Source organism: Vombatus ursinus, unplaced genomic scaffold (genome assembly GCF_900497805.2).
Source record: "Vombatus ursinus unplaced genomic scaffold, bare-nosed wombat genome assembly UNPS02014807.1, whole genome shotgun sequence".
Lineage (NCBI taxonomy): Eukaryota > Metazoa > Chordata > Mammalia > Diprotodontia > Vombatidae > Vombatus > Vombatus ursinus.
This window is the reverse complement of record NW_020954585.1, coordinates 23728166-23751934: the sequence shown is the minus strand read 5'-3', so window position 1 is coordinate 23751934 and position 23769 is coordinate 23728166. Positions and strand designations below refer to the sequence as shown.

General features: G+C 46.0%; 1 protein-coding gene across 5 annotated transcripts in view; it reads right to left on the bottom strand.

Moving 5' to 3' along the window:
* Positions 1-23769, bottom strand: part of RAI1 (retinoic acid induced 1) — a 309205-nt gene that overhangs the window by 99656 nt on the left and 185780 nt on the right. Inside the window, exon 1 of one of the 5 annotated variants that reach the window (XM_027874449.1) lies at positions 12659-12698. The exons of the other annotated variants lie outside the window; for them this stretch is intronic. The gene's annotated coding sequence lies outside the window, so the exon portion shown is untranslated. Of the gene's footprint in view, positions 1-12658; positions 12699-23769 lie in introns of those variants that run through there. 5 annotated transcript variants of the gene reach the window in all.

Below are 23769 nucleotides of genomic sequence, written 5' to 3'. Positions count from 1 at the left end.
ACACACACACACACACACACACACACACACACACACACACACACATCCAGGTGCTCAGTGCCCTCAGGTGGTCCAGGGATTTTACAAAGGTCCACCCTGGAGTAATAGCCCCTTCTCCCCATCTTTTTTATTCCCCTTCTCTGAAAAAAACAAAACATAAATAATCTCTCTATCCTGAGTTCCATCTTTTCAAAGATGCTGCACTTGGCTAGGGCTAATCTGATGAGCTAAGAAAGGCAGAGTAGGGGTTAGGAACCCTAGATTCTACAGTTACATCTCTGCCACTAATATGCTGTAGGACCATGGGGTGAATTCTCCTTTTTCTGGATGAACCTTAGAGTTCCCTTTATAAAACGAAAGGGTTAAACTAGATATTTCTAAAGTCTCTATCAGATCTGAAATTCTGTGGTCCTAATTCAAGTAAAGGGTCAACTAGTGATAAAAGGCATGCTAGCAAACATTTCTGTTTTAACAGGGGCCTTCAATGCCCTAACCCAAAGGAGCATCTCTAATGGCAGAATTTCGGGAACTATGTCAGACTGGTACAGTAGCTGTCTTTGTCTAGGGGCCTTTAATTATCATGTAGGTGGCCACTAACTACACTGTACTTAATGCTACCTCTCCCTGAACATGTAAAAAGTCCATCCAGAACAGTCTATGTGGTAGGCGACAGCAAAAACTTGGGCCTCTGGGTCCAAGATACCTTGTTACTGCCACTGACATCCATTCTTTCATTTCTTTCTTTTCTTTTCTTTCTTTTTTTTTTTTTTGCTTAGGCAGTTGGGGTTAAGTGACTTGCCCAGGGTCATACAGCTAGTAAGTGTCAAGTGTTTGGTCTGAGGCCGCATTTGAACTCAGGTCCTCCTGACTTCAGGGCCCGTGCTTTATCCACTGAGCCACCTAGCTGCCCCTTATTCTTTCCTTTCTAAACAACTGGGCAGGGTAATATTCTGGCACCCAAGCTAACACTTCTCTTCTTCTCCCCTTGCCTGAACTAAGAATCAGTGATCCTGGGTTCTAATCCATGCTCTGATACTTACTATTGGGCAGCAGTTTACTCATGTATAAAATGATAGGGCTGGATTAGTTGGCCGTTAAGTTCCCTTCCAACTCTCATCTGTGGGCCTTTAAAATGAATTTGGTTTATAAGGGTTGGTTTTTGTTGTTTCCTAACAGCCCTGGAGATAACTCCAGATGCCCTAGGGTATTGATTAACCAGGACTGTAGGTCAATGATAGTTGGACATCTGCTCTCTTAGGATGGTGACTGTATTCAGCCAGTTCTGTGCCAAACAGGCTATGAGCACCCATTCATTTATTCATTCATTCATTCAAACATTTGCTAAACACCTACTACCTACTGGACCTATGAAAAACTCCATGCTTGGCACTGTGGGATAGATAGATAAGATAACAAATACACATTTCAAAAACCTGTAATAGTCAGTAGAGCACAAACTAAGTGGAACCGACTTGCCCAAATGGAGAAAGCAGCAAACATTATTTAGATAAAGCAGGGGATTCAGTTCAACAATTCAATTCAAGAAACATTTATTTAATATCTATGGTATAAATAGGCACAGAGCTTACAGTCGAATATGATACAGTGAACTATAACATACAGTATTGATATTTTACATGGTAAGGGTATTTGAAAGGTATAAAACAAGGTGCTCTATGAAGTATGGGGAGAGAGTGAGGGAGTGAATGAGGGAAGGCTTCTTGGAGGAAGTGGCATTTGAGTTGGCCTTTAAATGATAGGTAGGAATTCAGCAGGTGAAGAAGGGGAGGGTATCACAGGCAGAGGAAACTCCAGTGAAGCCAGGAAAGCTCAGGTCACGTTGAGGGGACAGAGTATAGACCAGGGAAGGTATCTGAGCTGAGCCTTGAAGGAGTTAGGTTTTGACAGGTAGACGTGCTGTGGGAACACTTTGCAGGCAGAGTTAGTAAAGCATTACGTAGATTTAGGGGATGGCTTCTGACCTGCTTAGTACCCGTGAATAGAAATGTCAGATAACTCAGGGAGCAAGCTAAGAAGGAACTAGACTGCAATAACAATAGCTACCATTTGTGATTTGCAAAGTGTTTTACATCTCCCTTGGTCTTCACAGCAACCCTGTGAAGTTGGTGCTATGATTACCCTCATTTTACACTTGAAGAAATTGAGGCTGAGAGAAATCGAATGATTTGTTCAGGATCACTCAACTAGTAAGAGTCTGAAGTAGGTTTTGAACTCGCCTCTCCCTGACTCCAAGTCTAGTGCTCTATCTGCTAAATCACCTAGCTGTGATGGGTCTTAAATGCAAGACCAAGGAGTCTGGATTATATCTAGTAGGTGGTGGGTGGGGAAGGAATTGCTTTGAAAAAGCCTGGAAAGGGTTTTTTTTGGGGGGGGGAGCACAGCAGAAGGAGGGTGATATTGTCAACTCTTTTCAATAAGGAAGATTAACCTGGCAGCGGTGTAAGGGATGGTTTAGAGACCAGGAAAGCAGTTAGGCAGTTATTATAGCAGGAAGGGGATAAATGCCTTGAGCCAAGGTATTGGCAGAAGACTGGATAGAAGGGGACAGATTTGAGAAACGTAAGGGAGGTGGGATCAGCCATGTTCAGTCCACAATGATGATTGCACCCCAAATTCAGACCTAGTGGGGAACAAAGGCAAGCACAAGATCACGAAGTCATCTTCTTCTTCTTCTTCTCTCTCTCTCTCTCCAACCCCAAGGGAGACTGTATTCCTTCCATCCTTCACATAATTTTTTAATAACCATATACTTTGTTCGAGGCACTGCACTAGGTAATGGGGATGCAAGTACAAAAATGAAACACTTCTTGACCTCAAGGAGCTTACATTCTATTGGGTGGGAAAGAACACATACACAAAGGAGTAAATACAAAAGAAAGGATAGAGACAGGAATAAGGACTCCTGGGTATAGAGAATTCTTGAATGAGAAACATCCCTCTACCAACACAGGCTGGAACTTCAGAGTTTTAGAATTGCTCTCAGCACTTGCCTAGGGTCACAGAGCCAGCATGTGTTAAAGTCAGAACTTGTACCAAGGCCTTTTTAGGCAGCCAACGGGCCCAGCAGATAGAGTACTTAACTTGGAGGAAGAAAGACTCCAGTTCATAATCCCTTCTGAGACACTTACGAGTTGTTATTCACGGCAAGTCACTTAACTTTTGTCTGCCTTAGTTTCCTCACCTGTAAAAATCGGATTGATCATAGCACCTACCTCCTAAGGTTGGCTTGAGGATAAACTAAGACATTTTTAAAGTGCTTTGCAAATCTTAAAGTACTATATAAATAAATGCTAGCTATTATTATCATTTTCTGATTCTGAGAACAGCTCTCTATCCCACTGTACCACGAAAATACTATGAAATAAATACAAAATGCTTTTTTTTTGGAGGGAGACTCAAGAAAGACCTCTTGTAAAAGGTGGCACTTGAGCTGGATTGTAGACATATATTTAGCCACTTACACCGGAGATCTGGTGGTGATGGAGGTGGGAAAGAGAGGAAGGATATTGAGGAGGGGAGAGGAAGGATTCTGGGCAACAGGACCCTGGGATTCCCTTTGGTCCGGATGAGACAGTTTCTGGTTGACTCATCTCCAGGTCCATTGGGCCTGATCTAGATACAGTGGTAAATCACCTGGGGAATGGCTGAACACATTGTGGTATATGATTAAAAGGAAACACTATTGTGCTATGAGAAATGACGTAGAATGGTTTTAGAAAAACCTGGGAAGACTTATATGAATTGATGCAAAATGAAGTGAGCAGAACCAGGAGAATACCAGACATAGTAACAGCAATACTGTACAATGATCACCTGTGAATGACTTAGCTATTCGCAGCAATACAATGATTCAAGACATTTCCAAAGGACTTAGGATGAAAAATGCTATCCATCTCCAGAGAGAGAACTGATGGAGTCTGAGTTCAAATTGAAACATAATTTTTTTACTTACTTTTTTTTCTCCCCCCCATTTTTTTTCCAATATGGCTAACATGTAAATAAACACATATACAAAAATAAAATAAATTGGTGGTAACTGGTTCCACCTTGAAAGCACAAACCTCCAAATACGAGCCTCATGGGCAGGGGGAAGTCTAAGAAGGAATAGTGCCTACTGTGAAATATGGTTGGAGGGAGCCTTTCAGCTTTGCATCTCAAAAATCCTGCAATCACTGGCCTGCCTTGGGCCACAGGCCATCAAATTCCACAGTTAGAGGCACTCCTCTGAGTTAAAGTTAAGCGTCCCTATTAAAATGCAGGGATCCTATCTTAAGTCATTATGAGTCATTAACACCTTAGAGGGGATTACTTAACAAAAATCTGCCCTAGACAGTGGGTGGGGGGTGGGGATGGGATGAGCAAATCTGCATAGTGAAGAAGGAAGGGGGAAAGGCCCAGAATGTAAGAAGGGGCTATAAAGTCTTTATCTCGGAGCCAAAGATGTGGGAAAGTAAAAACAGTAGGTGTTAGGTACCTTCTTTGTGTCTTAAAGCGTTAGGGAGTTGCTTAGAACCCTCAGAGGTTAAGGGACTTGCCCAAGGTAATACAGCCAATAGTCGTCTAGACCTTAAACTAAGGTTTCCCTGACTCTAAGGTCAACTGTCTATCACCGGTTTCTCAAAGTGTGCTCCAGGAACTGCTGGGTCTGAGGTTAAAACTATTTTCACAGTATTACATAGATGTTTTAATTTCTAATTCAGAAAATATCAATAGATGTAACTCATATAAGTTCTTTGAGGGTCCTCAATAATTTTTAAGAATATGGAAGGGTCGGGGCAGCTAGGTGGCAAAGTGGATAGAGCACTCTCCCTGGAGTCAGGAGGACCGGAGTTCAAATGCGACCTCAGACACGATGCTTACTAGCTGTGTAACCCTGGGCAAGTCACTTAACCCCAATTGCCTCACCAAAAAATAAATAAATAAGTAAAAGGGTCCTAAGACCAAAAAAGTTTGAGAACCACTGCATTACACCATTCTTTTTCACCAAAAGCTTCCTTACAGAAGGGACTATGTCTCTTCCTGCACACCTTCCTCCTTCTCCCAAGCACCTGGCCTGGAACTGAGTACACATTAGGGAACAGAAGGCCCAGAATGTAGTGAGGGATTCTGGGGTCTCCTTCTGCTTGAGGTAGAGAAAGTGAAAAGGGCAAGCTAGACTATATTGAAGAGGCATCACCCCAAAATCGAAGGGCTCAAGGAATTTTCCTGATGTCTTAGGTGCTTCAGGGGAGGCAAATTCATCTCCAGCAGGGCTCCCCTCTCTGATTTCTCTCCCTGGCTTTTGCCAGGGTTACGCAAGAAGTTGACATCAAGCTTTCTCCAGTACTAAAAAAGGACTCCAGTTTAAGTGTCTTATGGAATGATTCCTTTGCTTGTTCTTAAGCAAATCCCTGGGACAAGGCATTTGTAAGTCCCAGATTAAGTCCTGTTCCTGTGTGTCCACCTGAGATTTTAGGCCTTCACTGTATCTCATGCAAGTTGGTTTAGCACAAAATAAATACTTCTCTGCTACTGAGAAGAGAATTTTCTGGGATTAAAAACACATGCAATTATAGAAAACCACATGATAAATTATCCTTTGTTGTGCCCCCTCCCCTACCGTAAAGTTGTGGGACCTAGGCAGTTTCTCAGGAGGGAAGCTTATCATCTTCTGAATATTATATCACTGGTCTCACCAGATTACTCAAACTTCAGGCATCTTAGACTCTGGCTCCTATTTGGGTTGAACTCTTAAGAAGATTATCTCTCTTTTCCTGCTCTGCCATCACCCACTTCAAGGACATTTCCTAGACTGAGCCTTGAGAGAGAACCTATAATGGTTCCCCATTGTTCACCACAAGGGTTGGCCAAAGATGGTCTGCAAAAGATGGCACATGAGCTGGTTACTATACCACCGTGAATGAATGGCTGGTTCCCTTTCTGACTTCTCATTTGCCAAAAGGAAAAAAAAAACAATAGCAATAATGATGATAACAATAATAATAACTGATGTGTGTGGAGCTTAAAGGTTTATAAGTGTTTTACATATATTAACTCATTTGTTCCTTACAATAACTCTGTGAGGTAGGTGCTTGAAGTATTATTATCTACATTTTACAGATGAGACTTGGGGAAGCAAAGCCCATGATTACACAGCTAATAAATATCAGAGACAGGCTTTGGATACAGGCCTTTCAACTTAAAGACAGTCCAACATTTCTTCCACTACTAGAAAATGCCCTGGTCCTATCATTTTTAAAAGGTTGCTAACCTCAGGCCTAATGGATTAAGGCTAAAGGTTTGCAAGGTTGTATATCAATTGCCCCACTTGACTTACCCCGCCTTATCTCCCTCCCCCTTTTCCTTAATACCCACCTACACCATTCTAGTCAAGCTATCCCCTGTAATACTGTCCTCATTCCTTTCTTCTTTACCTTTACTCCTACTATCTCCCACCCCCTAAAAGGCTCCTAAGTCCTTCAGGGCCTAACTGAAGACTCAAATTTTGCATGAAGCCCTCCTAGACCAGCCCAGCCCACAATGACCTCTCCCTTCTCTGTACTCCCATAGTACCTTTTGCCTTTACCAGACAATCTCACATTTAGAAATCACATTAGAAGAATGGTAGAGTTGTATGTGACTTTGGAGATCGTCCAACACAAAAGGCACAGAAACGTTGTAAGACTTGCCATCCCCACACAGCTAGTTAGTAGCAGGACCCGGGCAAGATCTTAGTTCTTCTGATGGTTCTTTCTATAGACATGGGCAGCCTCCCCTTGATTATTAACATCCTATAGTTGTTGCTGTTAGTGGTGGTGGTGGTGAGTGTGTGTGTGTGTGTTTTGTCTTGTCTCCCCAAACCAGACTAGAAGCTTCTTGAAGGGAAGGGCTGTGTCTCCTCTTCCCATGCAGCATTCTCCCCAGCCCAGTACCTGGCCTGGATCTGAGCACATATTGAGTGCTGCCAGATTGAACAGATGATCCTTTAATGGGCCCAATCTCTCTCCCAATGGTGTGTGGGATCCAGAGAACTGACCAGGTTGGTCAGCTCCTAAGACCATGGCTCATTCTGTATTCTGCCCACTTGCCCATGGCCCATAACCATCCCTAGAAGTGCTGCTGTGAGTATTATCATTATTAGCCAAACAATTATCTTTTTAATTGCTGGCCTCAAGAAGACAAACTCCAGAGTATATATGGCTATTAACCACCCTTCCTAGGCCTCCATTGCCTCCTCTATAATATGAAGGAGTGAATTCTCTGGTTTTAAGTAGTTGGAAGATGGAAGTGAAGTCAAGAGGGTATGCTTGGCCGCCCCAGAAACGAGGAAAGTGATTTTTTCCTTGAAAGAGGAGCTAGAAGAGGTACAGGGACCAAGTAGCTTTAGCTGAGCAGTCAAAGTATGCACAGCAGCCACTTCAGGACAGACTGGAAATTCAAGCCCTCGCCTTACTGGATGCTCTCTGACAGCTCCAGGCCACACTCTGAACCCCACTTTCTAAATGGGGGAGGACGGCACTGAGGCGATGTGGTAATGGAAAGAGCACCAGGCTGCCAGTCCTGACTCTGCCACTGACTACCTGAGTGACCCAGACTAAAGTGCTTTGTTTCTCTGGACCTCAGTTTCTTCGTCTGTTAAACAAGGGAGTCAGACGAGATGGCCTCCAAGGGCCCTCCCAGATTCATGTGCCTATCTCCCCAGGGCTTAGTGACTGACGAGAAGTTAATGACAATGGCGGCAGGGCCTTCTGCAGATTGGAAATGCCACCTCATAAACAACTATCAGCCTTCCAGCTTTCAATGCTGCAAACTCCCAGATGGACATCTCCACACCCCCTGCCTGCTGTGGCTTTCATTCCAGATGAAGCCTCTGGTCCCCATAAGTGCCCCAAATGTTCATACCCTCCATGTTTTTCCCAATCAGCTTGCTCCAAAGCAAGCCCCTCCAGCCTAACCCTCCTGCCACTGTGACAGCCTTCTTGCCTTCTCTAGTCCTTGCATTCTCAGCTTCCTCCATTGTGCCTGATGCTGACAGCTGGCAAATCCCTGGACTCAGGTAGCTGAATGCCTGAGAACAAGGAGGCACTACTGTGCTGTCACAGCCAGAGAAAAATATGACAACATCTTTGAGGCTCCCCCATCTCTGGCACTCCCTTTCCTGGTCTCTTCCTGCTGGCCCAGCACCTACCTCCTCCACCAGGTCACACCCACAAGAGACCCAACTCTACTGTGCCTCCTGGGCTAAAGGGAGAAAACTGTAAGAATAGGAGGGCCCAACAGTCCCTCCCATGCCTCCCCTCCCTGCCTCCCTGATCCTAAGAAATTTAACCCTTTGCTTCTGCAGAACAAAGCTGACTCGGAGAGTTCTAAATGGGGAGACTTCCTGTTTTGAATGCTCTGGGACGGTCCAATTAATCAGCATACCTGTATCAAGTACCTAGCATATTTTCAGCCCTGAGCTAGCTACTGAGGTATCTACAAAGCCTATTAGCCTTGTCTCACACTTGTCTACCATTCTTCTCCTATGTATAACCTTTGGTCCAGGCAAACTGGTCTTCCCACTCTCCCCAGAATCTAACTCATGCTTTTCCATCCCCATATGTGCTCAGCCTTTTCTCACACTGTTTTTCTCATACCTAGCATGCTTCTCCCCCACCCCTTGCCAATCCAACTCCTCCTTCTCCTCCTCCTCTGAGGCCTACTTCAAGCCTCACCTCCCTGACCACTCCAGCCCACTTATTTTCTTGCTCCGCAGCCTACAGTATTACTGTCAGTACCCACTCACTTATCCCCTCTTTCTTGCAAAACAAGGAAAACACCATTGTCCTGCCTATGCCTCCTGGAGTTGTCCAACCTGCTGCCCCTCATTCTCTTCCCTACCCTTTCATTCTCATCACTATTCTTTTCCCCCTGGCCTCTCTCCCCAGCCTCAAATCATTCACCCTTCCTTTACGGATGCCTCCTAAGCCAGTGGCCCCAGTCTGACGATGACCCTTGTGCTCAGGTGTTTTGGGGTTTTTTTGTTCACTGACAATTTTGTCTGATTTTCTCCAGAATTCTTTCTGGCTCAGCTAATAGCCACTAAGAGCCTAGTGCACACAGAGCTCTTGGTAGCCAAACATGAACTGGTTAGGAGTGAGGAGGTCATGCTTTATGGCTTTAATAACAGAGTTACGAAAGGTCTCATAATTTCATTAAAGCCAGCAAAAGCTACAAGAGGCAACCAATGTTGAGAAAATGATGCGCTGTTCTTTAGGGGAGTGGAAGGAAGTGGTGGGGGTGGTGAGGCTGGTTTATTCACCCCCAAAACTACATCTGGCCTCCAGACAAAGTGTTAACCTCTCCAGTGGACGTTCTAGGCTTTCCACAGTGTAGCACCAATCTATTTTTCCCACCTCAATTCAATTCAAAGCTTTCATTAATCTCTTACTAGACACCAGGCACTTATTCAAAGACCTGGGAATGAAAAGACAAAAAAAACCCCAAAACAATCCCTAACTTCAAGCATCCCACTTTCTACTAGGGAACTAGGGTAGAAGTGGGGAGGACAACACAGACAGTGAAATAAGTACAAAATAACTGCAAAAATGACAGTGAGGAAGGAATACTGACTGGAGGAGAGGGGAAGAAAAGGTGAAGAGGGAGATTATGGGTATGGAGGCATTCAAAAGCCCTGAGGTGGGCAAAAGGATGTTGTACAGGGGAATACCAAGTAGCCCAGAATAACCGGCAAAGAGAGTGTTTGTGGGGAGTAATACACAATCAGCCTGGAGACAGGTGGGAGCCAGACTGTGTGAAAGGTTTTAAAAGTCAAACAGAGGCCCTTACATTTTATCCTAGAGTCCATGGGGAGCTGGTAAAGCTGACTGAGGAGGGGAGTGGATGTGGTCAGAGTACACTTCTCCCCTCCTTAAAGCCTGTACTTTTGGCCACTTTTCTCAGGGTCAAAGTTGAAGGCCATGCTCATTCTCATTATCTCTACATCTTTTACTCAAGCTTCCCCCAAACATTCTTCCCTTCTTCAACATCCTCTTGTTACCTATCCAAACCCCATCCCTCATCCTATAAGGCCCAGAACAAAACCCATCTCCTCCATGAAGTCTTCCCAATCATTCCAACCAGAAGTGAGTGCTTTCTCCTCCTCCGAGATCTTAGGGATACTCAGTATGAAGAACACTTATTTTAATTGTATACATATACATTACTGCCTGATACTGTTACTGAATTGTTTCCCTCCTGTACATATTTCTTCCTCTGCTTGACTTTCAGGGCAGGGCTTGATTATAGAAACATGGAGCCATAGCATGTCTAAGCTGGAAGGGACATCAGCAAATATCTTCCTGAAACACTTCCTTTTACAGGAAAGGAGAATGAAGCCCAGAAAGGCAGGGGTGACTTACCCAAAGACACACAAGTAGTGGCAAAGGCCAGAAAAGATTTCCTGAAACCTAGATGTGTGCCCCTACTGCACAAATCTATTTCAAACAACTATTTGTTGTTTAATCGTGATAATAGATTTAGTGATAATAGATTTAGAGTTGGGAGGGATCATCTTCAATCCTCTTTATTTTATAGATGAGGAAAGTGAATCCCAGATAGGTTAGATGACTTGTCCTAGGTCACAAAACCAGTCAATGACAGAAGCAGGGCTGGATAGGAGCTGATTTAAATATTTCCACACACTTCTCTTGTCTCCTCCACAGATTCCAGGCACAGATCTGAGCACACAGCACAAAAAGAGGTGCAACACAAATTTGAGAAAAGAACAGAATCTACTTCTACCTCCCTTGCCCTCCTAATTACTGTGACTGAAGGTGTTAGGCATGAGTGAGGGTGGCATTAGAGGCCTCTGTCAAATCACAGTGCTGGAATTAGGGCTTTCTGACAACAAGCCCCACTTCCTAAACATCCTCCCTCCCCTTCAAACCACCTGGAATAGAGAGGAAGAAATGTATCTTTAGCACAGCTCTAGCTCAAAGCTGGTACTGATGGTTAACACCCCAGATCCTGAGAGTGTTTTCTTGTGATTCGTAGTCTTTTTTTTTTTTTGGTAGGGGTGGGGAAGAGGTTGAGGGTATCAGGGAGAGCAGTCAAGTTGTGGATTTGAGGTATTTATCTCTATCTCTCGCCTTGGTGGGTGGGAGTAGGGGAGAGGAAAGGAAGGTAGAGGGTAGGCTGGTATACTCTGGTCCTTGTGGACCAGACTGTTTTTCCGTTTTTTGGTTTTTGTTCTTTAATTTAGAAACTCTGTCAGACCCTTTCCCTGGCACACCTGAGGGAGTGATAGCCAGCTCTGGGTGCAATCAGCAAACTGGAAATTATAAGAGCTTTGCAATGGACCCTGGTCCCTACAAGTCCCTACACAGTCCACATGTATATCCAAGTGCCACCATTGTGCAAGCTAGCTTCCGCTGGGTAGGTATAAACAAGGTCATCTGCAAGTCTAAACCCACCCGCGGTGAGGACCCCTCCTTCCTCCCCCCCGCCCCGCAGCCCCCACCCCCGGGCTGAGGCGGGGGGCGCACGCCCCCCCCCCCCCCGCATAGTTCTGCAAATTGTTTTCCCGCGAGCAGAGCCAAGCCAACATGTCCGCTTCCCCGCGTTACACTGCAATCAGCGTTCCGAGCTGCTTAGCGAGCTGTCACTCCCGCGCGGCTGACTGGCACCGCTCTGCCCTCGCTGTGCCGCACACGCGGGGACGCCCGAGCCGCTAACAGATTGGGGCTGGAGGGGCAGGTGCGGCGCCCAGGGTGGCCAGGCTCAATCAGGCCCCCGATGCAATGCTCTAAGAGCTAGCTGTCTGACACGGGGCCGCCCCCGCCCTTTCCCCACTACCCTCCCCCCTTCTCCCCCACCTCCCCAGCTCCTTGTGCGTACAAATGCGCGTATTTATTTTGCAATTAAGCCTCGCAGCAGAAAGTGGAATGAGAAATCCTTTGTTCGGGGGGCCGGGTTTGGAAGAGAAGTGAGGTACACTCGGCGTGGAGTGCAGCCCCTCCCCCTCTTCCTCCCGGAACATTCTCTGAGACTCCCCCTCCCCCGCACCCCTCCACCTTTCACCAGAGCGGCAGCTTTTTTGCCCACGTCCCGCGCGCTGCTCCTGCAGCACGAACCCCTTGATTGCTCATCAATCAGGGGCAGAGAGAGCGCGCTCCGCCCCAAGCCTCCCCCTCCCCACCTCCCCTCTCCCCACATCTCCAATCCTCGCACCGGGTTCCCAGGGCTCCTGCAAAAGCCAACGAGCCGTGGCATGCTGTGTGCCGCACGACGCTTTCAGCTCCCCCTCCCAGCCCCAGGCTCCTGCCGCTGCTGCTGGCCTAGGGATTGGGGGGGGGGAAAGGGCGAGCCGCAGATACACACAGATATCCCGGCCATTAGGCAGAGGTGGCGGCGGCGGCCTGGGACCGCGTTCCGCGCTGGATTGGCCCGGGTGCCCGACTTGTGCGCCGCCTGGGCGGCTGCTGGAGGATAAGTTCCACCCGTTTCCCTCCCCACCCACTTCCCAGCTCAGGTCATGCAGTGGGGCCACAGGGCATAAGGGAGAGCAGGGGGTGAGCTCCGCCGCCCCTCCTGGCTCCTCGCCCTCTCAGCACCCGGGACTTCCCGGGGCATCAGTTCAGAGCAGTCCCACCCACCCACCTACCCGGGAGCGCGGTACCTGGGTCCCTGGAGCAGTCCCCGCCGCGCTCCTCTTTCCTTTCCCCGGAACTGATGTGAGGGTTGGTGGAGAACATGAGGGGTATGTTCTTACAGGGAGGGGGAGCAAGAGGACTGGGCTCCTGGGGCCTCCCAGGGGGCGCAGAGAAATCTGCCTCGATCCGGGTGGCTTTTCATGTCCCGTGGGCAAATCTGATGACCTTCCTCCCTCCTCAGCGCCCCTCCCACCTTTCCCTGGGCTCGCTCTCTACCCCGTACGAGTCCCCTTCAGTTCCTCCACCCTGCCTCTCTCACCCACACCGTCTTCCTCCCGCTCTTTTGTCCGCCTCCCCGAACCCTGACCCCCTTGGTCTCTGGGTCCCACGCTTGTCCAGTCCTGGGCGCTCGCCAGCCCGCCCCTGGCGTTCCTGCTTGTTTGGTCGATCCCTTTCGCGCGGCCCCGAAGTGTGAATGCCAATTAGGGGGCAGGAGGATGTGTATCTGAGATGTGCAAACACAAAAGGCAGGAAATAAAAGTCATCTCCCACCGAAGAGGAGAGGTAACCATGGCTACCTGGGACCTCATTTAAAACGGTGCCGGCCGCGGGCGAAAAGGCACCACTTCCCATTGTCAGAGACGCTTACGCGAGGCTTTGAAAATGCTAAGCCCCCTGGAAACCGTCTGGGGAGTCGGAAAACGAAAATGAGAAAGGGGAAAAATAGAAATGATATTTATTTCTGTTTGTGTGTGAGTCTGGAGAACCTCCTCCTCTTCTCCTTGATCGCCATTCCTCTCCCTCCTTCCCCCCCAACCCGTTCTCTTCCTCCTTTATTCCCCCCTCCTCATCCTCTTCTTCCCAGCTATTTCCACTCCATGCAAAGGAAGAAAATATCTCCAAATGAAAACAAAAATTGGGAGGGAGGGAGGAGGTAGCTAGAAGTGTACTGACGGGTTCCAGTTGACCAGACAGACATAAGGTCCACTAGACACAAGGTCAGGTGTCTGGGGAAATCAACCAGGAAGGGCTGTGGTTGGGTGAGGACTGAGTGGGGGCCGTGAGGAGGGGCAGCCTGAAGGAGGAAATGTAGAGGGCAGTAGCTACACAATCTAGGGATCCCCAAACAGATGCCTTCCCCCTGGAGGGCAATTCTCAAGAGCAAGAAACAGATTCCCTGAACTTGTGCACTAAGCAAACTGGTGAGTGATGAGGCAGGGAAGTGGTGAGAGAGGGGGGAGGGTCTTTAGGGCACTGCTTAAGCCCCTTTTTGTCTTTCAACCTAAAATAATAACTGACATTTAGATACCAAAGCATTGTGCATACATTGTCTCTGAGCCTCATAACAACCCTGTGAGAAACCACAGGTATTATTTTAAAATGAGGAAACTGAGGCGGAGAGAAATTACTTGTATTGCCCATGGTCCACAACTAGCAAATACCAGAGGCAAGATTGAAACCCAGGTCTTTCTGACTCTGAAGACCACATGCTAGTCACTAAGTCATACTGCTTTTGCAAAATAAGAGCTGTAATGTATTAATACAGTATCTTTCTCTTCCCTTCTTCATGGTAAGCAAATTTCCTCCAAAAAGTCTCTAACTGAACAGGCCCATATAGCTTACTCACCAGCTCTCACATTAGGTATACGGCCTTTGTTTATTAACTGCTTTCAGACACCACTCTATGTACTTTAATTAGCAAGCAACTTTGTATATCGGTGTGTTTACTGAGTACCTTGCTTCTTTCTCTAGGTTAGAGGTTCCCCCAGAGCAAGAAGTGGGTGGGGGTCTTCTTCACTCCCCCCAAACTTACCAAACACTACCAGAAGTGAGCCATCATATAGTGAGTGCTCAAAAGGCATTAAATGATGATGGAGTGGCTGATCTTCATTACAACTTCATTACTTCATTTTGAGGGGTAAGAATGTTAGAGAAATTGAGGTACAGAGAGAATGAAGTAGCTTGGGTACTAAAATGTGAGTTAGAGAGCAAGAGTTATGCCAGATGATTGTTTTATAACAATTGGAAGATGTCAAGTCCCAGGGGATTGTTAAGGGCAGAACCTGAGACTGAGTTCGGAGAGGTAGGAAAGGAAAGGGGGAAGAGAAGAGAAAGACGGGGGGGTGGGGGGGTGCTATTTAAGTGCCTGAAACATCAGGAGAGCTGGTTCCCCAGGGAAGCAGTAGGAGACCAGTCCCTAGAGGTGCTAAAGCTAGATGATGTTGAGTGATAATGTATACTGCAGAGATAGGGGTATTTTTCTCCTAGAAAGCACTGGCATACAATATCAGCCTCACTGTAGACCTGGACACTTGCAGGTGATGGAATGTAGTTGGGAGGGGGATAACTCTTGAGTGTTCTGATAACATTTCATTTCAAGAGAGGAAAAAATCCAGGTTGCCTGGAAAGAGTCTTACTCCTGGCTTCAGTGCCTGACCTTAGAGATATGTGAGGGAGGCAGCTTCCTGTGGCACTTATGGGGGGCAGTCTTAACATTCAGAGGAGGGAAGAGGCAGGGCCCATGAATGCATTGGTATATGGGACTCCCAGGGAAGAAACTCCCTCGACCATTGCACGTGAGCATCATATCATCTTGGAGAGCTTCCTGGGACACATAAATGTTAAGTGACTTGTTCTGGATAACAGTCAGTATGTGTCAAAGGCATGATCTGAATCTAGATCTTTCCAATTTCCAGGCTGCCTATCTTCATAAATGTGCATCATTTTAGTTCCAGAAACTCCATTCTCCTTGGCTAAGGTGTTAAGTTTATGAGAGGTCCCTGAATGTTACAATAGAGAATGAGAGCCCCTAGTAAAACACACAGAGATACTTTGCCTTAAGATTCACAAATGCCTTGTCCCAGCTGCTCCTGCCTCCCTGAGTTGCTAAAGTCTTTAGCCAGGTAGGATTTGGGTGAAGAATTGTGTGGCAAATTTTCTTGAATCTGTTAATGTTGTACCATATCCTTTGCACCAAAACTGTTCCCATCCTTGGTCTTTCAAAGTCACAAGGAAGAAGAAAAACACCTGTGACTTGAGATCACCAGTTCTCCATCAGGCCTAGATAGGATAATTGTCTAAACCCCCTCTTATGCTTCTCTCTCTTTTCCTCTTCCTGTTCCATAGACACTGCCAGGACAAGATGCCATAGTTTATAAGAAACAGAGGTACTTCTCTATTATCCCAAGGGCAATCAAGTAGCCTGGGTTTTAGTTGCAACTCAAACGCCAATTTTTGTGAGCCTTAGGTAAGTCCATAGGAACAGAGATCTTTCTGGAAGGGACCACTGTTGCCAACTAGTCCCATCTCTTTCTCTTACATCTCAGGTAACTGAGACCTAGGGAGGCTGTGAATTGCCCAAAATCCCATAGGTGCCTCAGATCCTTAAACTTAAGAGCTGGTATTCTTTCTCACAGCACTGTGGGCCTTAGTGTTCTCATCTTTCATAGCAAACCATGTTCTCAAACAGTTCTCAAACAATATTTGTTGAGGTATCCTAACCTCAGGGTCATCCTTTAACTCTTGTCTCTTCCTGCCCACTGTTGAACACATCCAATCATATATCCATGGAAAATCTTGATGATTCTATCTCCACGTTTCTCAAATCTGTGACTGTCCACTCATCACAGCCACCACCCTAGTTTAGAACACGATCACCTCTTGCCTAGACTACTGCAATAACTTAAGCAGTCTCCTTATTTCCAGTTTCTTCTATCTTTGAAACAACTGACAAAATAGTCTTCCTGAGGCATAATTCTGACCTTAGGATTTTTTAAAATTTTATTTTTAATAGTATTTTATTTTTTCCCAATTACATGTCAAGACAGTTTTTAGCATTAATTTTTACAAGATTTTGAGTTCCAAATTTTTCTCCCTCCCCTTTCGTCCTCTGAGAATGGTAGACAATTTGATACAGGTTATACATGTGCTATCATGTAAAACATATTTCCGTATTGGTCACAGTTGTGAAAGAAGAAACAGATCATGAAGAAACAACACACAAAAAAGAATAAAGTAAGTGAAAACAATATGCTTCGATCTGCATTCAAAGTCCATCAGTTCTTTATCTGGATGGCATTTTCCTTCACAAGTCCTTTGTACTTGTCTTGGATCATTGTGTTGCTGAGAAGAGCTGAGTCATTCATAGTTGGTCATCACTCTGACCTTATTATATCTCTCTACTTAAAAACTTTCAGTGGTTCCCTATTGCCAATAGGATTAAATACCAACTCCTTAGCTTAGGATTTAAGGCCCTCTGCAACCTGTCTCTAACCGATTTTCCCAGGTTGATTTCACGTTATTCCCTTTCATGAAAATTCTAGCCAACCCAAAATGGCTGTTCTCCGAGCTCTGTATTTCAATTTCCTGCCCAACGGGTCTGCCTTGCCTGGAATTCACTCCTTCTTTGTCTCTGTCTTTGCGAATAAGTATCTTTCTTCCAAGGTAAGTTCATATGCCATCTTATCCCATGTAGGCTTCCTGAAAACTCACTTCCTTCCTCTCTCTTCTAATTATCTTCTTAGTTATAGTGATGTTATGTATTCTCCTTCCTTCCCACAGGGGAGGGGACTTTTTTGCTTTTGACTTTGTATCCTCAGTGCTTAGCCTAAGTTCTTGAACACAGTGGGTACTTACTAAGATATTAAAAATTGACTTTAATCTGATGTAGATGAACAAGTTTTAGAAATGGGAAAATATTACATAAATGTAATCTGCTACCCTCACCATCATCACTCTGTCAACTGGAACGTTGTCATTTTCCTTAAATTCAGCAATGGGGTAAGGTTGGACTCTAAACTCCAGGTTCTTTGCTTTATAGCTGCTGTACCCAATGGAGACCACTACTTCTTCCCTTCCTCCAAGTGAGGAAGATTGGATTTGGAACCTTCCTAAGAATACTCGTTCCTTTATTTGCTGGAAGCCATTAATTAGAGGAGGGACCTACTGGGTGGCCAGCCAGGTGCTAGGTGATGGAGGGGCATCATAAGAGCAACATAAAGCATGGTCATTATCCTTAAGGAACTCTCAATATCAATTCAGTAGATGTTTATTGAATAGCTACTATGTGCTTGGCTCTGGGGACAGAGAGAGGGAAATGAGATTAGCTCACAGAAAACAATCAGAGAAAAGTAAGTGATAATTTCAATCTAGCCACACTGGCCTACTTGCTGGATACCGTGTTGTATTCTCTGTGTCTTTGAATAGACTATCCTCCGTGTCTGGAATGCTCTGCCTCTTTACTGTGCCTGGAAGTTTCCCTGGATTCCTTCAAGACGTGACCTCCTTCTACAAGAGGTTTTCCGCCCATCCCGGGCCTACTTCTTTGAAATTACCTTATATCAGATCTGTATATGACATAGATAGTTATTGTCATGTTTGTCTGTTCCATTAGAATATGAACTCCTTAAGGGAAGGGGGTTTTGGTTTGTTTTTTGTTTGTAACTTTCTTAGTATCCCCAGTGCTTGACACAGTGCTTGGCACACAAGCTCATAATAAATGCTTGTTGACTGACTGGCTAGTGCTTTAGGAATTCACAAGAGGCAAAAATTGTTTTGGACTAAAATAGTCTGTGAAGGCGAATGAAGGCAACAGACCTTAAGCTAGGCTTTTAAGGAAGGAAGAACTAAGAAGGAGGAGGGAGAAGCCATTTCAGTCAGGGGAACAACAATCTCAAGGCCATAGGGGAATGTTGCACAGAGGAAAGGAAGCTAAAAGATAGGAAAGGGCCAAATTGTGGAGGCTCTTGAAAGGCATCTTTTGGGGGGGGGTCTGATTTCTCCAAAGTACAGGGGAATATCTTGGCCTTCTTTGCTGAACAGCCTTCACCCATCCCTAGGGTGGGGGTGGGACACAGAGGTGTTGGGATATGTATATAGCCCCTTCCCAGTGTACCCAGGATAGCCAAACTGTTCACCTCTTGTTAAAAGCTTCAGCCCCCCTCAGAGAGGAGAGAAACGAACAGATGTTTCCATGAATCAGGAAAACAGTGTTGGCTCCCAGATGGGCTCATCTAGAAAGCCTTGTCTCTTTCTTTCTCTCTGAAGCCTGTTATAACAAGGTCTTTCTTTTTGGAGAGCAGCTGATCTGCAGTTTGCAAAGCGAGCAGAGCTTTGCTGTTCTGGGGGCATCTGTCAAGCCCCCTCACCCATCCAGTTTCCCTGAAAGTCTTTACATAGCAGGTCATGCTGCACAGAGACCTGAAGTGGTGACTTGTCATTCCTGGTGACCAAAGCCATTGAATAGCTACTGCCTGATCAGGGGACTCCTCCTAGCTGAGTGAAGGACAGAATCATGTGCCTGGGAAGGAATCTTGACTATGGGTCCTATCTTTCCCTCTGTTTTTTTTTTTTTTTTAAATACCACCTTGCATTTGTATGGTGAATGTGAGTTCCTTGAGGGCCAGGATTGTTTTTTTTTATCTCTATCCCTATCACCCAACACATATTAGGTATTTTATAAATATGTATTTAATTGAGTTTAAAAAATATTTTCCAAAGGGAAATACAAGTACCTCACTTGATAGCAGGGATCTTTCTCAAGGTACCTAGAGATCATTTAATCTTAGGATTTGCCACTAAAGGCTAGAAATCTAAGGGTTCCTTGGGTCCCAAATCTAAGCACAAAAACTAACCCACTGGAGATATCCTAGAGAGAAAAAAAACAGGCGATTTATCCATTCAAATAGGAGCTTCGCTGAGAGCCACTAACCACAAATGAATGCTGGGATATAGGTAAACAAGGGGTGGGAGAAGGGTTTGGATTTGGGAAGGGTGCCTGGTATAAAGGGAAGTACCCTAAGTCAGAGTGCTTTGGGAGGAGCTGGTAAGCAGAGGGTAACTGTGATACCCTGCCTGCCTGCCTCAGGCTCAGGAAGACAGGAACTGGTTTTTTTTTCCTCCAGACTGTTAAGATAGAAAATTCCCAGAGAACACATTTCTAGCAAGATGAGTGACCTGATACCCTGTAATTTCCTGGCTCACAAAGACAAAAGGAGGCTTGACTTTGTGCTCTTCATGTCTCACTCCTCTGCAAGTCTGAAACAGTTGGGCGGCACTCCCTAGGTTTCTCTGTGGAAGTCACCTTCTGCCCTACAGAGGTGGGCAGGCCTCTCTTGGGTATAAAGGGAAGGTGAAATGTAGATAGACTTCTTTGTGATGGTGTATGGTTGTAAGTCCAAATGGGATGTTTCCTTACTTCTAGTTAGTTCCAGAATTGAACATCCAGAAAGCCTTCAAGGGAGTGGTATTAAGCTGCCTGGCTTCCTTCCAAGAGGCATGGAAACCTCCCCCATCTCATCTGGGGTGATTTGGGGGCCAACTTGGTCAGATGCAAGAAGATGCACCTAAGGGTTGATTACGCTCCTAGAGACAGGAGATTTGGGAATTTTAGATCATGGAGAGACCTCTCCCTTGAACCCATGCTATACTTGTGGTGTGGCATGTTAGGTACAAATGAACTCTCTTTTTCCTGACAATACACAGTGATTTAGGGGATCCTGAGAAGATTTGGAGCAAGAGGGGTGTGTGTGTGTGTCTGTGTGTGTGTCTGTGTGTGTGTTACAAATTTTATAGCAAAGGAGAGAATTAGGGGTGGGAATAGTGATGGCCTCCTAATGAGGATTGGAGTCTGCTCTGCTAGATTTCCTTTTCCCTCCTCCACTACAACCTGTCCCCTTGCCTTTCTGGCTTCCAATACAGGCTTCACCTGGGACCACACAATTTAGTTCCCTCCCATGCAGGCAGGCACCCAAGACAGGAATTATGGTCCCTGCAAAAGACAATGACAGTGAATCTGGTTACTGCCTTTTCAGCAAACGTAATTCCTTTTTATTAGAAAATTAAAGGGTATGAAGAGCTTTCCAAAAGCCAAAGAGCTGAAATGTGCTTTCATAAGATATGCAGGGTCTGATAAAACGGATTTACTTGTCTACCTCCTCCTCTCCTCCCCTGCTTCTCCTCTACTCCACCTTCCTCTCAATCCCCTTCCCACTCTCCCCCAGCTTTAATGATTACTCTAATAAAAAGGCGATGCATTGGCTCAAACATCAATGCTGGCATTTGCCTGGCCAAGGCCGCAGTGTTCCACCCAGGGGAACATGCCCAAGGTTCAGAAAACTAGAGCCTTGAGGAGCATTCTTTTGTTTCTTTGTGGCAGGCTAAATTTGGGGCTCTCAACAGCACAGGCTCCATAATTTCACACTTTCAGAATAACTGCAGGGATCCCCTTTTCTGCCTGCCTGGGCGAGATGGTGAAAGATGGCTCTTAGCCTCAGCTAATCTGAGGGTTTAGGGTTAAAGAAAAAAAAAGTCAGCTTGTTCCCACAAAACACCACCCTCCACCTAGCAACAAATATGCTAGCAATTACAGACAGAAAGACAGGTAAAGAGAAGCAATTATAGGCGGAGAGATATAGATTACCCCCTAGCCGTTGCTCAGAAAGCAACTATTAAAAGCCACCTAGGGAGTCTGTTCTTACTGAGATCTCCTTGATCCCTCCTGTTCTTTGGTAGAATTCATGAACAAGGGTCTCTGTCTTAGAAATAAGGTCATGGAGAGACCTCTGGAGGATCTATATATAGCAAAGGTGACTAGGATCCTAAAGCTGAAGGCATATAGACTAGGTAACTAAGGTAACTAAAATAATCTAATTTCCTTTTCTTTAATGTGTCTTTTTTCCCCCCTAATGGTCAGATGCTGCCTTTCTCATTCAGAGGGTACTTGGGAGGTGTGGGTTTGGGTATGGAATTTGAGAGGTGACTTTCATAGCCTCTCACAAATAATAAAGCCATGACAACAAAAATGTCCTGCTTCCCAGAGAAGGGGATGTCCATAGCTCAGAAATGTCCTCTTCCAAGGTGTCACTCCTTTCTCCTCTCTCCTTTCTCCCCTCCCCACTGTTCAGCCTCCCTGTTCAAGGACAATCCATTCCCTCCTCTCCTTCTTTGAGCAACAAAAGGGAAAACTGGGTTTGGTTTACCTTGCTCACAATAAAGAGCCTGCTTTTAGCTCTTACTGTTGCTTTATTCCCAGAGAAAATGCTCGCAGGAAGAGCCAAACCTCTTGCCTTGGAGAGCCTGGGAAACTGACTTGGGTTGGTTGAGGGGTATTCTAGGTGAACACCAAAGAGGCCCTGAGCCTCTTTTAGGCCCTGGAGTCAACGCTATCTAGGCCTTTCCATCTCTGCCCCAGCATCCTGTACCCCAAATTCACTCTTCCCAAGGCTGTGACCCTTTTAATACCCTTAGGTAGCTGCATTCTAGAAATAAAAGCCATCCTAATACTGCAATAATGCTTGAGGATGAGCTCAGATGTTAGACTTCCTTAGACAAGAGGGTTTTCCCCCCTCAAAATCAGTTTCCTTATCTGTAAACCGGTATTGAGGGGTGAGATGGCGCTAGATTAAGATCCTTTCCAACTCTCTCTCACAGTCCGTGATTCTATGTCAGAGTTCTCAAAAGGAGGAAAGATGTTGACTGAGTCCTAAGAAACACAAATTACCAAGGAGATTTACCGGTACAGCCGACAGACCACTGAACTAGTCATTGGGAGGCCTGGGTTGTGGGAGTGGCTCTGTCATCAGCTAGCTGTATACCTTGAGCCTCTGTCACTTAGAAGAGGGGAACAAAGCATATAAGCATTTATTAAGCACCCACTGTGTGCCAGATTGGGGGCAACTAAGTGTGAAGTGTGATTGAGAGCCCTGGATAGGGCCTGGAGTCAGGAAGACCTGAGTTCAAATCCAGCTGCAGACATTTACTAGCTCTGTAACCCTGAGCAAGTCGCTACACCTTGTTTGCCTCAGTTTCCTCATCTGTAAAATGAACTGGAGAAGGAAATGGCAAACTACTCCAATATCTTTGCCAAGAAAACCCCAAATGGGGTCACAGGGAGTCAGATGTGACTGAAACATCTGAGCAAAGCATACTAGGCACTGTGCTAAGCACTTTACAAACATTGCGTTTGATCCTCACAACCACCCTATGAAGTAAATGTAATTATTATCCTTATTTTACAGTTGAAGAAATTAGCAGAGATTAACTGATCTCAGGCCCAGAGCTCTATCCAGTGTGGCACTTAACTGCCTTATGTGACCTTGGGCAAATCCCAACCTCCCTTGGTCTCAGCTTCCTATAAAATGAGGGAAAACTTGGGCTAGGTGGCTTCTAAGGTCCCTTCCAACTCTAAATCTATAATGCTAGGCTGGTTCATTTCTCTACACCTTAGTTTCCTCACCTGTGAAAATAAGGAGATTGAACCAGATGAACTGTAAAATCCCTTCCAGTCCTAAACTTCTATGAGTATGAATTTCTGGATTCCAAGTTTTTCTGTTTATGGAGAGAGGCACACTTTGAAAAGGTGTTCACTTCAGCCTGTAATGAGGCTTAGGTGTGCAGAGTATAGAAATCTAAATTGTGTTCTCCCTTCCCATCCCTGCCTCTCTTCCCCAAGGGTCTGACTACATCAGTGAGTCATGTCCTCTGGTCAGATGTGACTTGTATGTGAAAGGGGCTGGGTTGGGAGTGCTTGCTGGGGAGTTGCATGTCCTTCTGTCTGGCTTGAAGGTGAGGAGGTCAGCCTAGGCGGCTGGCTGGCTGGCAATGGGGCCGGTGCAGCCTGAGGAGTGCCTGGGGCTGAGGCTTCCCAAATATAGTCTCTAGGTCACCGGGAGCTAGTGACAGGCTTACTGCTGCTGACAGGAAATTTTTTGAATGAACCCCTGGGTTTAGGCTGTAGTATTTACTAGTCACTACCTACCACCTCCCTGCCCCAGGCAAATCCAGGACCCTAGGGTATATTGTTGGGGGGGGGGGGGCCCACCGGCATGAAGCAAGGACAAAGCTGGGATGAATAACAGAAGTGGTCAGAAGGAGCAGTGAGGTTGTGTGCAGAGGTGGGGGGATGACGACAGAGACTAGAGAACAGGAAATAGCAGGCCCTGGGGATAGCTGCCTCACTCCAGCCAGGAGAATGCAGAAAGGTGGAAGCAGAGGACCAGTACAATAGGCCTGGAATGGTTTATTTGTATGGCTGGGGGAAGGTATTGGGTGGAGAATTGCTGGAGCAAATTGTCAGTGGAACAGCCTCTGTAGTGGCTGGGGCGGGGGGGGGGGGGGGGGGGGGGGGGGGGGGGGGGGG